Source organism: Pleurodeles waltl, chromosome 4_2 (genome assembly GCF_031143425.1).
Source record: "Pleurodeles waltl isolate 20211129_DDA chromosome 4_2, aPleWal1.hap1.20221129, whole genome shotgun sequence".
In the NCBI taxonomy this organism is placed as follows: domain Eukaryota; kingdom Metazoa; phylum Chordata; class Amphibia; order Caudata; family Salamandridae; genus Pleurodeles; species Pleurodeles waltl.
Genome location: NC_090443.1, coordinates 943,401,961 through 943,418,914, shown reverse-complemented (window position 1 = coordinate 943,418,914; position 16,954 = coordinate 943,401,961). Strand labels below are relative to the sequence as shown.

Here is a 16,954-nt window from a genome sequence, read left to right as displayed (position 1 = left end):
TTATACCCAATTTCTCCTTGGAAGTAGGCCTACTTCAAAGTAAAGTCTCTTTTGAATGTGAAATCCTGCCTTGCCCATGCCAGGCCCCAGACACTCACCAGGGGGTCGGAGACTACATTGTGTGAGGACAGGCACAGCCCTTTCAGGTGTAAGTGACCACTCCTCCCCTCCCTCCTAGCACAGATGGCTCATCAGGAAATGTAGACTACACCCCAGCTCCCTTTGTGTCACTGTCTAGTGTGAGGTGCAACCAGCCTAACTGTCAAACTGACCCAGACAGGGATTCCACAAACAGGCGGAGTCACAGAAATGGTAAAAGCAAGAAAATGCTCACTTTGTAAAAGTGGCATTTTCAAACACACAATCTTAAAATCAACTTTACTAAAAGTTCTATTTTTGAATTGTGAGCTCGGAGACCCCAAACTCCACATGTCCATCCGCTCCCAAAGGGAATCTACACTTTAATCAGATTTAAAGGTAGCCCCCAGTTTAACCTATGAGAGGGACAGGCCTTTCAACAGTGAAAAACGAATTTAGGAATATTTCACTGTCAGGACATATAAAACACATTACTCTATGTCCTACCTTAACCATACACTGCACCCTGCCATTGGGGCTACCTAGGGCCTACCTTAGGGGTGCCTTATATGTAAGAAAAGGGAAGGTTTAGGCCTGGCAAGTGGGTACACTTGCCAAGTCGAATTTACAGTTAAAACTACAGACACTGCAATGGCAGGTCTGAGACATGATTACAGACCTACTTATGTGGGTGGCACAACCAGTGCTGCAGGCCCACTAGCAGCATTTGATTTACAGGCACTGGCACCTCTAGTGCACTTTACTAGGGACTTACTAGTAAATCAAGTATGCCAATCATGGATAAACCAATTACATACAATTTACACAGAGAGAATATGCCCTTTAGCACTGGTTAGCAGTGGTAAAGTGCTCAGAGTTCAAAAGCCAACAGCAACAGGTCAGAATAAATAGGAGGTAGGAGGCAAAAAGATTGAGGATGACCCTGCATAAGCAAAAAAGTCCAACACAGATAATACACAAATCAAATTTAAGTATGAAAACTCATCTTTGACTCATACTTAAATGAACAACGCCTATAGTGGTCTAATAAAGGAAGATCTCTAATAACAGGAAAATAAACATGTAACAAATCAAAATATCCCCATGCAGCAAATGGATCAAACACCAAAAGATGACCTCAGCAACCAGGCCCATCACCAAACAACTCCGCCAAGTGAGAAACCAGCATAACCACACACTCCAATCCCCCAATCTTATTCAGATTGGGTTTGTCCACTATGCTTAAACTGCACAGTTTGTCACTTCTTTCCCTCATATTGCAATAAAGATAGCTCTGTCCACATTACTTGAAATGCAGGACCCGCACCACTTGCTGGAAGTGTTAGCCCCCCCTCATGGTGAGGTGTAGTTGCACCCCTAATTACAGCACTCTCGCCTCCTCCCCCTGATTTTCTCGCATTCGAGCGGTACGGGGGGACCGATGTCTCCTTGACAGTGTACATGTGCTGTGAGTGCTCTTGAGATGGTGCTCAACATGCGTGTGCCGTGCTGGGGAGAGGTGACTGGGTGATTTACGGCTATGGCTTGGTAATAATAGCATCCACGGGGCATCTCCCCACCCTAATCGTCGGTGTTTTACATGGCTCAGTCGCTTGCATGCCGCCATGCAGAAAGTAACAACCCACACACGAATCCGTATGACTGGGACTGAACCCCCAAGCAGTTCATGCCCCTTTTAGTTATATCCTCTCCCATGTCCAGGCGTCGAGTTGCGTTTGGGTCAGGGGTGTGTGCGTTGAACCCAGGTGGCTCACTACAATGAGAGAGAATATCAGAGTAACAATGAGGGAGCATTAGCAGTGAAAATGAGAGAGACAGTAGCAGAGTGACGAAATGAGAAGGGAGACAGAGGACAATGAGAGATGGCATGGGGGCATTAAGGAGAGGGGGAATGAAGTGTAAATGAGAACATTTAGGGGGTCATTCCAACCCTGGCGGTCGGTGATAAAGCGGCGGCCAACCCGCCAACAGGCAGGCGGTGAAAAAAAAGGAATTCTGACCCTGGCGGGAACCGCCAACACAGCCCGCCACTTTAACACTCCGACCGCCACGGCGGGACCGACAAACAGCACGGCGGTCACCGCCAACAGGCAGGCGCAGACAATGTACCGCCCACCCTATCACAACTCACCAATCCGCCACCTTTTCCGGGGCGGGAGCCCCGCCGATAAAAACACGGCGGAAACAGACTACGAATGGAAAAACGCTCACCTCTACACACTCCACGAGGAAGGAGGACACCATGGAACCCGAATTAAACATCCTACCAGCTATTGTCTACCTGCTCATCTACCACGAGTACGAACGCCGGCGCAGACGACAATGGTGAGTACTGCACCTACGACACAGGGGAGGGGGGAGGAGGAAAGCTTACGGGCACACACATACGCGACGCCCCCTCCCCCCCCCAACTACCTACACACCAATGCAGAGCAACAACTCAGAGTGACAACCCCCAAACCCCCTGGAAAAATGCAAAGACATAATGAAAACGATAATTCAAATTTATGTATAAAATAGGTTCATTGAAGTCATGGAAAAATATCTATATGAAACATAAAAAAAAAAAAAAAACAGTGCGAAACCTAAATACATAGGCAATAAGTCCAGCTCATTTTGTTAAAGTTCCACAGTCCATGGGCCAATGTCCACAAACACATGGGCAAAGCCCACACAGGAGACCAGATACCGTTGGAGAGAACACTGCTGGGGCATCAGATGATAAAACTACAGGCACCTCAGGGGGAAGGGAAGGGGGGGCACCTCAGCCACAGGAGTCCACAACGCCAGATCCACGAGGGGCCTCCATGCCCACTGTACCATCCTGGGGAGTGCAAAGCCACAGTCTCTCAAGTCTCTACAGTGGGTGGGTTGCCCATGACTTTATCCTGGGGAGTGCAAAGCCACAGTCCATCAGATGGATAACCGACTCCACTGGTATTGGAGGAGGCAGGGTGCCCAGAGTGCAGCGTGAACACCAGCTCGACACAGAACCGGCACTGTCAATGGGCCAGCGGTGCTTGAGATGAAGGTCCCAGCGGAGCGGTGCTTGAAAGGAAGGGCCCAGCGGAGCAGTGCTTGACAGGAAGGGCCCAGCGGAGCGGTGCTTGAGACGGCGGGGCCCAGCGGAGCAGTGCTTGACAGGCGGTGCCCAGCGGAGCGGTGCTTGACAGGAAGGGCCCAGCGGAGCGGTGCTTGACAGGAAGGGCCCAGCAGAGCGGTGCTTGACAGGAAGGGCCCAGCGGAGCGGTGCTTGAGATGAAGGGCCCAGCGGAGCGGTGCTTGAGATGAAGGGCCCAGCGGAGCGGTGCTTGAGACGGCGGGGCCCAGCGGAGCGGTGCTTGACAGGAAGGGCCCAGCGGAGCGGTGCTTGAGACGGCGGGGCCCAGCGGAGCGGTGCTTGACAGGAAGGGCCCAGCGGAGCGGTGATTGACAGGAAGGGCCCAGCGGAGCGGTGCTTGACAGGAAGGGCCCAGCGGAGTGGTGCTTGAGATGAAGGGCCCAGCGGAGCGGTGCTTGAGATGAAGGGCCCAGCGGAGCGGTGCTTGAGACGGCGGGGCCCAGCGGAGCGGTGCTTGACGGGAAGGGCCCAGCGGAGCGGTGCTTGAGACGGCGGGGCCCAGCGGAGCGGTGCTTGACAGGAAGGGCCCAGCGGAGCGGTGCTTGAGATGAAGGGCCCAGCGGAGCGGTGCTTGAGATGAAGGGCCCAGCGGAGCGGTGCTTGAGACGGCAGGGCCCAGCGGAGCGGTGCTTGACAGGAAGGGCCCAGCGGAGCGGTGCTTGAGACGGCGGGGCCCAGCGGAGCGGTGCTTGACAGGCGGGGCTCAGCGGAGCGGTGCTTGACAGGAAGGGCCCAGCGGAGCGGTGCTTGACAGGAAGGGCCCAGCGGAGCGGTGCTTGAGATGAAGGGCCCAGCGGAGCGGTGCTTGAGACGGCGGGGCCCAGCGGAGCGGTGATTGACAGGAAGGGCCCAGCAGAGCGGTGCTTGACAGGAAGGGCCCAGCAGAGTGGTGCTTGAGACGGCGGGCCCAGCGGAGCGGTGCTGGACAGGCGGGGCCCAGCGGAGCGGTGCTTGACAGGAAGGGCCCAGCGGAGCGGTGAATGACAGGAAGGGCCCAGCGGAGCGGTGCTTGAGATGAAGGGCCCAGCGGAGCGGTGCTTTAGATGAAGGGCCCAGCGGAGCGGTGCTTGAGACGGCGGGGCCCAGCGGAGCGGTGCTTGACAGGAAGGGCCCAGCGGAGCGGTGCTTGAGATGAAGGGCCCAGCGGAGCGGTGCTTGAGACGGCGGGGCCCTGTTCAGCGGTGCTCTTCACGCGGGGCCCTCTTCAGCGGTGCTCTTCACGGCGGGGCCCTCTTTAGCGGTGCTCTTCACGGCGGGGCCCTCTTCAGCGGTGCCCTTCACGGCGGGGCCCTGTTCAGCGGTGCCTGTCTTGGCGGGGCCCTCTTCAGCGGTGCCTGTCTTGGCGGGGCCCTCTTCAGCGGTGCCTGTCTTGGCGGGGCCCTGTTCAGCGGTGCTCTTCACGGCGGGGCCCTCTTCAGCTGTGCTCTTCACGGCGGGGCCCTCTTCAGCGGTGCTCTTCACGGTGGGGCCCTCTTCAGCGGTGCCTGTCTTGGCGGGGCCCTCTTCAGTGGTGCCTGTCCTGTCTTGGCGGGGCCCTCTTCAGCGGTGCCTGTCTTGGCGGGGCACTCTTCCGCGGTGCCTGTCTTGGCGGGGACCTCTTCAATGGTGCTCTTCACGGCGGGGCCCTGTTCAGCGGTGCTCTTCACGGCGGGGCCCTCTTCAGCGGTGCTCTTCACGGCGGGGCCCTGTTCAGCGGTGCCTGTCTTGGCGGGGCCCTCTTCAGCGGTGCTTGTCCTGTCTTTCAAGGGAGCCAGACCTGGCCAGGACTCCCCGCTTAGTCGCCCTCCGACCGTGCGTTTGCTGGCCCCTCCTGTGATGAAGTCCTGGGCCCGTGGGTGTCCTCCGTCACACCCGGTATGCGGCTGGTGGGGCCCTCCTGGTCCGCGCGCCTGCTGGCTGACTTCTCCGCCCTGCTGCCCTTGCCCTCCTTCGATGAAGCTCTCTGGCCCTTGCCTCCCCTTGATGTTGTGGCAGGTGACGGGCCACAACTACGCTCCTTGGTGGCAGCCGTCTCAGCCTTCTCGCGCCGGCCCTTTGTTTTTTGGGTTCTCTTCCCAGGGGGTGGGCTGGCTGTCCCCTAGCTGCTGGCCGATGTATCTGCACTAGGAAAAGGTGGACTCCAAAACCCGTGCACAATGGTCGCCCTCGATGCAGGGCTCGTGGTGGCTGAGGTGCTCTTAGGACTCTTACCAGATGGAGGGGGTGGGTCAGTGTTTGGAAAGAGGTCAAGGTTGGAAAGGAAAATCAATTTGGAAGGACAGGGACGGGTAGGTGTAGTGGTTGTGGGAGTGGAGGAAGAGGATGTGGTTGTAGGAGAGTCAGGTGTGCTGTCTTTGGGTGCAGGTGCTTGTGACGTAGGCTGTCGTGAGGTGGATGGCTGTTGGGTGGGTGGCTGCCTGCGTTTGTGTGTTTTGGAAGAGGGGGTGACAGACACACTGGGAGAGGACACAGGGGACGTGTAAATGGCAGTGGGGGTGGTGACTGCATGTGTGCGGACTGTACTGGAGGGTGTGCTGGTGATGAAGTACTGGCTGATGGTGGTGTGCATGCAGGTGTGAGTGGAGACGTCACAGGGAGGGAGGAGGGAGACGAGGAGGAGGGGGACACAGCGGTGGTAGTGACTGTTGGCATGTCTGCATCTGGATGTTGCTTGGGTGAATGCTTGTGGGATCTGTGGTGCTTATGTCTGGATGAGCTGCCCTTGGGTGTTGAGGTGTGTGCAGGCTGGTCAGATGGTGTGGATGGGATAGGCTGAGGAACAGGAGACTGGGACTGGGTGGAGGCAGTTAGAAGAGGGAGGCTGGAAACAGGGACAATGGCTGCCGTCAGTGCTGAGGCCAGAGCATTGAACGATCGTTGATGGGCAGCCTGACCCGAATGAATGCCCTCCAGGTATGCATTGGTGCCGATGCACCTTCCTTTCTACACCCTGGATGGCATTCAAGAGGGTAGACTGCCCAACAATGAGTGTCCTGAGGAGGTCAATGACAGGGGAACTGGGGCAGGGCCTGAGGTGCCTGGGGCGAAGGAGATGCCCGCCTTCCTGGGCGAGCGGGCACGGAGCGAAGGCTGAGGGGCTGCTGGGAGGGCGGGGCTGGTGCGCTGGGTGGCGGCTGTACCTGTTGTGGCGGTGGGCACGGATGTTGCCGCCACCGCTAGGGAGCTCCCTTCCGAGGACGTGTTGGTGTCGCTGACGTCTCCACGGGTCCCCGTTGTGGAGCTCCCCTCGCCCTCCGTATCACTGGTGAACTCGGTGTCTGTAGCATGGCCCTCCGGGGCCATGTGAATTGCAGCTCCCTCGTGCTCCGATGCCAATTCTCCTCCGCCTGATGATGCTAATGCACACATGCACAGGAAGATAAAGAAAATGGGTGGGGGGAGAAAAAAAGACAGGTTGAGTGCATGCATTGGCAACACCGTTGGCGGAGAGGACAGACACAGAAGCCCCCTGCACTACGCCGCGCAATCGGGGTACACTACTCAGTACTTGTGACTAGGCCTACAGGTCTATGGACAACAAATGCACACATGGGTGATGCAGGACCATGGATAGCTGTACTTGGCACCCTACAGAGGTGGGGGGCGGGGGCACAGGGCCATGCCTAACGGAGGGGACTAGCCTACAGAAAGCACCCTGACCTAAAGTCAGCCACAGCCCTCCTCCCCAACCCAGACACCTCCACTGCGCGGAAAGATAGCATAATGTGCTGATACTCACCCCCTTGTGTCTGCTGTGATGTCCTCACGCACCCATCCAAATCGGGGTAGGCCACCGCCAGGATCCGGGACATCAGGGGGGTCAAGGTACGACTGGCACCCCTCCTACGTTGGGAGGCCATCCCCAGCAGAGACTCGGCGGTCTTCCTGGTCCCGCGGCGGATGTCCTCCCACCTCTTTCGGCAGTGGGTGCCCCGTCTGTTGTGGACCCCCAGGGCCCAGACGTCCTTGGCGATGGCACGCCAAATCTCGATCTTCTGATGGGCGCTGACCTATTTGACATGTACAGGGTGGGAAAGGAAATATCATCACTTTTCTGCATGGTAGATGTGAGTGGCCCCCCCTCCCCAACCTTGCCATGTGGCACATGCTCTCATCTGTCGTGCATTGCACTCCTCATTCGCTCCCCTCCCCACCATCTTACATTCACCCCACTCAACACAGGCATAGCCCATTCAACGTGCACCCAGTGTACTCACCTGTTGGTCTGGAGGACCGTAGAGTAGCGCATACTGGGGGAGGACCCCATCAACAAGTTTCTCCAACTCTTCTGAAGTGAAGGCAGGGGCCCTTTCCCCAGTCGCAGCAGCCATAGTATCTCCCAGACCGAGGTCACAATAGCACTTGCAGTATAGGTCCTCTCCTGTGGATGATCAGGTCTTGAGTGATTAAGCAGCTAGAAAATGGCGGTCACGCCCGCCGGCGCACATCGTTATTGGCTCCTGATACCCATAGGGTTCAATGTTAACCAATGCGGCTTCGCACCGCGGTCTTCGACCGCCTACCGCCACGGTGTGCCACGCCAGCGCATTGACCTCACATCCCATTGTCACACTTCACAGGTCAGGCAGCCGCCATTTCAAAGGCCCACATGGCTTAATTTCTACTGCGTCACACAGGCCTAGGCCGTGCATTGCCACTCATACACGCCTTTCACTGCATTGCGATTCATTTACTGTGCAAGCTGTGTGAACGAACCTGTGGCTTGCTTGACTCTGTACTCCATGTTGTCCTTCCTAGGCACCGTCGGCTGGGACTTGCGAGGAGAAGGATGAATCCTCCCGTGTACCGACCACTGGTGGACCTGTCGACAATGGAAGAACGACATATTATACTTCGTTACAGACTTGACAGAGCCACTATTCATGAACTGTGTGCCCAGCTGGAGCCAGACCTGATGTCCCCCATCCGCCAACCCACAGGGATTCCCCCTCTGGTGCAGGTGCTGTCAGTACTCCATTTTTTGGCAAGTGGGTCTTTTCAGACAACAGTGGCCATGTCATCAGGGATGTCTCAGCCTATGTTTTCTAAGGTTTTGTCCAGACTGTTGTCTGCCCTGATGAAATATATGCGGAGCTACATTGTTTTCCCTGAGGAGGATGATTTGGCTACAGTGAAGGGTGATTTCTATGCCCTTGGACATATTCCCAACATCATTGGTGCCATTGATGGGACCCATGTGGCTTTAGTCCCCCCCAAAGGCAGTGAGCAGGTGTACAGAAATAGAAAAAGTTATCATTCTATGAATGTCCAGGTGGTCTGTTTGGCAGACCAGTACATCTCCCATGTAAATGCCAAGTTCCCTGGGTCAGTGCATGACGCGTATGTTATGCGAAATAGCAGCATCCCCTATGTGATGGAACAGCTACAGAGACACCTTGTGTGGTTATTAGGTGACTCTGGTTACCCCAACCTCTCCTGGCTATTGACCCCAGTGAGGAATCCCCGGACCAGGGCAGAGGAACGGTACAATGAGGCCCATGGGTGAACTAGGAGGATAATAGAAAGGACCTTCGGGGTCCTGAAGGCCAGGTTTAGGTGCCTGCATATGACAGGGGGATCCCTAATGTACTCACCAAAGAAGGTGTGCCATATCATCGTGGCCTGCTGTATGCTTCACAATCTTGCATTGCGACGCCAGGTGCCTTTCCTGCAGGAGGATGGTCCAGATGGTGGTGTTGTAGCAGCTGTGGAGCCTGTGGAGAGTGAAGAGGAGGAAGACGACGGGGACAACACGGACAACAGGGATACAGTTATACAACAGTATTTTCAGTAGCACACAGGTAAGATTCACCCACGCCATTTTACATTTACTTCAGGCCTCCTGCGTCTCTACTTTCTATGTTTCCCCCCATTTCCTTTTAACTGAATTGTGACTTTCCCTTCACTTTTCGGAGCTGTTTGACCAACTGCGTGACTTCTGCTTTGTTTGCCCATGGACTACAGCTTGTTGTCATTGGTATGTTGTCATCACAATGTAACAGAACATAATTGTACCGTTATGTGTGATACATAATAGTAAAATACAAGCAGACTCCTGTTATTGTAAGTGCAATAAGTGATTTATTTTAAGTGCTACATATAGGTACATGATAGTAAAACGGTGATGGGTGGGGGTGTAGTAATGTCCATGGCAGAGTCCAGTTCTCAGTTTCACAGGTGCATTGTCCATATGCCTGTGGAAGGATGGAGCAGGGGCAGTTCAAGGTTGGACAGGGTGACAATGTGGGACAGTGGGATGACATCAGGGGGTATCTTATGCTGGTGGGGGTCTTGCAATCTTACTCTGTCTTCTTGTGTGATCTCAGGTTCCGCTTGCGGGGTGGTTGTTCTTCAGCAGGAGGTGGGGTTCTGGTGGCCTGTCGCTGTGTGAGGGCCTCCTGTCCACTAGCGCCGGCGGAGGTGGTAGGCTGGTCCAGCAATGTGGTGACTATCTGGTTAAGGGCCAGGACGATGGTCCCCATTGCGGAACCGATGTTCCTCAGTTCCTCTCTGAACCCCATGTACCGTTCCTCCTGCTGTGCCTGGATCTCCTGGAACCTGGCCAGTATCGTCGCCATCGTCTCCTGGGAGTGATGGTATGCTCCCATGATGGTGGTGAGGGCCTCTTGGAGAGTCGGTTCTCTGGGCCTGTCCCCCCCCTGTCGCACAGCAGCCCTCCCAGTTCCCCTGTTTCCTTGGGCCTCTGTCCCCTGGACGGTGTGCCCACTACCACTGCCCCCAGGTCCCTGTTGTTGAGTTGGTGGGTCAACCTGGGTGCCCTGTAGAGGCGGACACACCGCTGATTGACGTGTCCTGGAGACAGAGGCATGTGCCCGCTGGGTGGGAGCTGTGCTGGTGTTCCCAGAGGGGGTTAGGTATAGCCTGTGGCTGTGTGTGGGGAACCGACTGTCCAGAGGTCCCCGATGGGCCGGGCTGGTCATCAGGGTCCAGGTCGACAGAGCTGCTGTCATCGCTGGGGGCCTCTTCTGGGGGTGGGATGGACATCTCTGTACCCTCCGTGGCGGTGTGGTGGCGTTCGGGTCCTGCAGGGGTATAAGGGTATGGTTATTGCTTCTGTGTGTGGCATTTCGTGGGATGGATGGGTGTCCGTGTACCCAAGTGCAGGCATTCCCGTGTAGGGGCTTTTGTGAGGGTGGCTTGTGGGGGTGATGTGTGTGTGCAGTGGGCATGCTTTGGTGATGGGTGTCCATGCTTTGTGGTCGCATGCAGGTCTAGGTGTTGTGATGGGTGGGTTGTGATGGTGGTACATTTGGAAGGAGTTGGTGTGATGGGGGTGGGGGTGAGGGTGGGGGTATGTGCTGGCATGCAGATGGGGTGGGGGTGGGAAGTAGTAGTTAAGATTTGACTTACCAGAGTCCATTCCTCCAGCTACTCCTGCGAGGCCCTCAGGATGCAGGATGTGCAAGACTTCCTCCTCCCATGCTGTGAATTCTGGGGGAGTAGGTGGGGGTCCGCCGCCAGTCTTCTGCACCGCAATGTTGTGCCTTGATACCATGGAACGCACCTTCCCCCGTAGGTCGTTCCATCTCTTCCTGATGTCCTCCCGATTGCGTGGATGCTGTCCCGCCGCGTTGACCCTGTCGACTATCCTTTGCCATAGCTCCATCTTCCTAGCAATTGTGGTGTGCTGCACCTGTGCCCCGAAGACCTGGGGCTCTACACGTACTATTTCCTCCTCCATGACCCTGAGTTCTGCGTCAGAGAACCTGGGGTGTCTTTGGGGTGCCATGGGGTGGTGTGGATGAGGTGAGGGATGTTGTATGTGTTGTGGAGTGTGATGTGTGTGGTGGTGTATGGTGTTTTGTGCGTTGTAATTGTGTGGGTGGTGTTGTGATTAGCCTCTGTGTGATGGTCTACTCTAAGCAGTGCTGTCTCTCTCTGTCCTTGATTCGCAATTGTGTTAGTAAGGGTTTGTGGGTAATGTGGGTGGGTGTTTTATATTGTCTTAGGTGTGTGGGAGTGGTGTGTGTATGTGTATCAGGTGTGTGTATTTCAAATTGTCCAATGTGGTTGTGTTTTGTAAGGGTGTGTGTATTTTGAGCGCTGCGGTGTGTACCGCCAATGGAATACCGCGGTTGAAAGACCGCCGCGTGGATTCGTGTGTCGTAATGGCATGGGCGTATTTCTGTTGGCGTGGCGGTGGAGGTTTGGTCATCGCCAGATTTTCGCTGACCTTTGCTGTGGCGGACTTTTGTGGATGTCGGGTTTTTGGCGGTTTGCCAGTTGCGGGTCAGAATGACCGTGGCGGTTTACCGCGGGCACAGCGGTGTTATGGCGGTCTTCTGACCGGCGGTAAGCGCCTTTTACCGCTGAGGTCAGAATGACCCCCTTAGTGTGTTACAGTGAGAGACAGTGTAGGGAGTGATTGTGAGAAAGGCAGCATGAAGTGTGTAGGAAAGTACCATCTTGCCTGGCATGTTACCCCCATATTTCACTGTATATATGTTGTTTTAGTCTATGTCTCACTGGGACTCTGCCAGGCAGGGCCCCAGTGCTCATAAGTGTGCCCTGTATGTGTTCCCTGTGTGATGACTAACTGTCTCACTGAGGCTCTGCTAACCAGAACCTCAGTGGTTATGCTCTCTCTTTGCTTTCCAAATTGTCACTAACAGGCTAGTGACCAATTTCACCAATTCACATTGGCATACTGGAACACCCTTATAATTCCCTAGTATATGGTACTGAGGTACCCAGGGTATTGGGGTTCCAGGAGATCCCTATGGGCTGTAGCATTTCTTTTGCCACCCATAGGGAGCTCTGACAATTCTTACACAGGCCTGCCACTGCAGCCTGAGTGAAATAACGTCCAAGTTATTTCACAGCCATTTACCACTGCACTTAAGTAACTTATAAGTCACCTATATGTCTAACCTTTACCTGGTAAAGGTTGGGTGCTAAGTTACTTAGTGTGTGGGCACCCTGGCACTAGCCAAGGTCCCCCCACATCGTTCAGGGCCAATTCCCCGGACTTTGTGAGTGCGGGGACACCATTACACGCGTGCACTGGACATAGGTCACTACCTATGTACAGCGTCACAATGGTAACTCCGAACATGGCCATGTAACATGTCTAAGATCATTGAATTGTCACCCCAATGCCATTCTGGCATTGGGGAGACAATTCCATGATCCCCCGAGTCTCTAGCACAGACCCGGGTACTGCCAAACTACCTTTCCCGGGGTTTCACTGCAGCTGCTGCTGCTGCCAACCCCTCAGACAGGTTTCTGCCCTCCTGGGGTCCAGCCAGGCTTGGCCCAGGAAGACAGAACAAAGGACTTTCTCAGCGAGAGGGTGTTACACCCTCTCCCTTTGGAAAGAGGTGTCAGGGCTGGTGAGGAGTAGCCTCTCCCAGCCTCTGGAAATGCTTTGATGGGCACAGATGGTGCCCATCTCTGCATAAGCCAGTCTACACCGGTTCAGCGATCCCCCAGCCCTGCTCTGGCGCAAAACTGGACAAAGGAAAGGGGAGTGACCACTCCCCTGACCTGCACCTCCCAGGGGAGGTGCCCAGAGCTCCTCCAGTGTGCTCCAGACCTCTGCCATCTTGGAAACAGAGGTGCTGCTGGCACACTGGACTGCTCTGAGTGGCCAGTGCCAGCAGGTGATGTCAGAGACTCCTCCTGATAGGCTCTTACCTGTGTTGCTAGCCTATCCTCCTTCCTAGGTAGCCAAACCTCCTTTTCTGGCTATTTAGGGTCTCTGCTTTGGGGAATTCTTTAGATAACGAATGCAAGTGCTCATCCAAGTTCCTCTGCATCTCTCTCTTCACCTTCTGCAAAAGGATCGACCGCTGACTGCTCAGGACGCCTGCAAAACCGCAACAAAGTAGCAAAGACGACTACTGCAACCTTGTATCGCTGATCCTGCCACCTTCTCGACTGTTTTCCTGGTAGTGCATGCTCTGGGGGTAGCCTGTCTCCTCTCTGCACTAGGAGCTCTGAAGAAATCTCCTGTGGGTCGACGGAATCTTCCCCCTGCAACCGCAGGCAACAAAAGACTGCATCACTGGTCCTCTGGGTCCCCTCTCAGCACGACGAGTGTGGTCCCTGGAACTCAGCAACTCTGTCCAAGTGACTCCCACAGTCCAGTGACTCTTCACTCCAAGTTTGGTGGAGGTAAGTACTTGCCTCCCCACGCTAGACTGCATTGCTGGGTACTGCGTGATTTGCAGCTGCTCCGGCTCATGTGCACTCTTCCAGGGTTTCCTTTGTGCACAGCCAAGCCTGGATCCCCAACACTCTAACCTGCAGTGCACAACCTCCTGATTTGTCTTCCGGCGTCGTGAGACTCCCTTTTGTGTCTTCGGGTGAGCTCCGGTTCACTCCTCTTCATAGTGCCTGTTCCGGCACTTCTGCGGGTGCTGCCTGCTTTTATGAGGGCTCCCTGACTTGCTGGGTGTCCCCTCTGTCTCCTCATCCAAGTGGTGACATCCTGGTCCCTCCTGGGCCACAGCAGCATCCAAAAACCCTAACCACAACCCTTGCAGCTAGCAAGGCTTGTTTGCGGTCTTTCTGCGTGGGATCACCTCTGCAAGCTTCCTCACGACGTATGACATCCATCTTCCAAAGGGGAAGTTTCGAGCCCTCTTCGTTCTTGCAGAATCCACAACTTCTACCATCCAGTGGCAGCTCCTTTGCACACTCAGCTGGCATTTCCTGGGCATCTGCCCAATCTCGACTTTGTCGCGACTCTTGGACTCGGTCCCCTTGTTCCACAGGTACTCTCGTCCAGAAATCCACTTTGGTTGCATTGCTGGTGTTGGTCTTCCTTGCAGAATTCCCCTATCACGACTTCTGTGCTCTCTGGGGAATATAGGTTCACTTTACACCTACTTTTCAGGGTCTTGGGGTGGGCTATTTTTCTAACCTTCACTGTTTTCTTACAGTCCCAGCGACCCTCTACGAGCTCACATAGGTTTGGAGTCCATACGTTATTCACATTCCACTTTTGGAGTATATGGTTTGTGTTGCCCCTATACCTATGTGCTCCTATTGCAATCTATTGTAACTATACACTGCTTGCATTACTTCCTTTTGCTATTACTGCATATTTTTGGTATTGAGTACATATATCTTGTGTATATTTGGCTTCCTCATACTGAGGGTACTCACTGAGATTACTTTGGCATATTGTCATAAAAATAAAGTACCTTTATTTTTAGTATATCTGTGTATTGTGTTTTCTTATGATATTGTGCATATGACACCAGTGGTATAGTAGGAACTTTGCATGTCTCCTAGTTCAGCCTAAGCTGCTCTGCTATAGCTACCTTCTACCAGCCTAAGCTGCTAGAAACACCTCTTCTACACTAATAAGGGATAACTGGACCTGGTACAGAGTGTAATACCCCTTGGTACCCACTACAAGCCAGGCCAGCCTCCTACAGAGTGACAATGAGAATGTGTAGAGGGACACGGAGCTACAGCAGTGGAGTGACAATGACAGAGTAGTGCAGTGGGTATGAGGAGGGGGAACGCCTGAAAGTTCCCTTTAAACATGGCGGTCCTGGGTGCACCTTGCTGCAAGGTTGAAAAATAACCATTTACAACGACTGTAAAGCTTGTGGCTGATAATTAGCATAAGGCTGCCATGGAAAAAGAATTCACGCAGAGCCTTTCTGCTGCACCTAGCAAGCAAGAATGCCCCAACCTGGCACATTTCCACAAGGGTTGTGGCTGTCCTGCTGCCTTTCGGTACTACCGACTGTGTAACCACTGACCATATTTATACTTTTTTAGCACCACATTTGCGCTGCTTTTTGACGCAAAAACGGCGCAAACTTACAAAATGCAATAGGGCCGTATTTATACTTTTTGGCGCACAACTGCGCCAACGCAGTTGTGCGTCAAAAAATTTAACGCCGGCTAACACCATTCCAAAGCGCCATGCGGGCGCCTTATTTATGGAATGACGTTAGCCGGCGGAGCTGACTGGTGTGCGTCAAAAAAAATGACCCACACCAGGCAGCGCCGGCGTAGGGGAAAATGGAGCTTGGGCGTCAAAGAATGGGGCAAGTCGGTCTGAGGCAAAAAATCTGCCTCAACCCGATTAGCGACATTTTTTTTTACTCCCACCCTCCATTGACATGACTCCTGTCTTAGCAAAGACAGGAGTCATGCCCCCTTGCCCAATGTCCATGCCCAGGGGACTTCTGTCCCCTGGGCATGGTCATTGGGCATAGTGGCATGTAGGGGGGCACAAATCAGGCCCCCCTATGCCACAAAAAAAAATAATAATAACACTTACCTGAACTTACCTTAAGTTCCCTGGGATGGGTCCCTCCATCCTTGGGCGTCCTCCTGGGGTGGGCAAGGGTGGCAGGGGGTGTCCCTGGGGGCATGGGAGGGCACCTCTGGGCTCCTTCCGAGCCCACGGGTCCCTTAACGCCTGCCCTGACCAGGCGTTAAGAAATGACGCAAAAGCAGCTGGACGTCATTTTTTTTGACCCGCCCACTCCCGGGCGTCATTTTTGCCCGGGAGTATAAATACGGCGCACATGCCTCGGAGTCATTTTTTAGAAGGGAACGCCAACCTTGCATATCATTAACGCAAGGAAGGTGCCCACGCTAAAAAATGACGCAAACTCCAAGATCTTTGGCGCTAGACGGGTCTAACGCCAAAGTATAAATATGGACTTAGTTTTGCGTCGGATTTGCGTAAAAAAAACGACGCAAATCCGGCGCAAACAGAGTATAAATATGCCCCCATAGTATTTTGCAAGTTTGCGCCATTTTTGCGTCAAAAAATGGCACAAATGCGGCGCTAAAAAAGTATAAATATGGGCTAACTCGGGCAGAGCAATCGGCAGAAAGTAGGTACAATGACTACACGTGGTTTACTGCTTTCATGGTACAAGTACCTGATACTTTCAACCTGACCTCCGCCAATACAACTTCTGGATTAGAAAGACAAACCTCATGCTCTGAGTGACTATCTACTAATAGAATTTGCTTTGAAAAAGTTCCTGCTGGAGTGATGCCGACGTTTTATGCCTTTGAAGATTTAATCAATAAAGACTAGAGAACATATAGAACATATACTTTGCAAAAGAGGATTTGAGGTAATCCTTATTTTCTGTTCCACTGAAGATATATACTAAATATATTGTAGTGAATAAACGTATATTGTAAGACTTTAGTAAGAGAGTTTATGTTGTATATCTATTTAAATCGTTACAAAATACAAATGTGTTTTGTTGAATATGCATAGATACATTATGTGGAGTAACAAAAGAACAGATAATTTAATATTGTGATTATGTTTTTACAATTTTACAATCTTCTTTTATGGCTCTGATAATTTTCAGACTTTTTCTGTTGCATATTGTGTGAAGATATTGCACTTTCTGTAATGGATACACCTGAAAAATAAAAATATAATTAAATTGGAATGGATGCACCTAGGCATTTAACCTTAGCTTTTCCAGGGAACTTTGGACATTGCTATGGAGATCGAACATACCTCTAATTTAAAGAAAATACTACCCAAATTATTTGTATAGTACAGTGGTTCGCAACCTGGGGTCCGCAAAGCCTCCTCAGAGTGTCCACGACTGCTTAGAAAATTAAATAACATAAACAGGTTAGGTCCCCAGCTTTCTCAGTTGGGGTCCAATATTGATTCAGTGGGGGTCCCCAGGTTCCAGTAATGATAAAGTGGGGGTCTACAAAAGTCAAAAGGTTGGTAACCACTGGTATAGAACATATTGAGACCCACAGGGACAATGGTTTGTT

The 16,954-nt window shown here is 53.2% G+C and overlaps 1 protein-coding gene across 1 annotated transcript in view; it reads right to left on the bottom strand.

Moving 5' to 3' along the window:
- LOC138293503 (vitamin D3 hydroxylase-associated protein-like) overlaps nucleotides 1-16,954 on the bottom strand; it is a 290,584-nt gene that overhangs the window by 214,670 nt on the left and 58,960 nt on the right. The window lies entirely within an intron of this gene.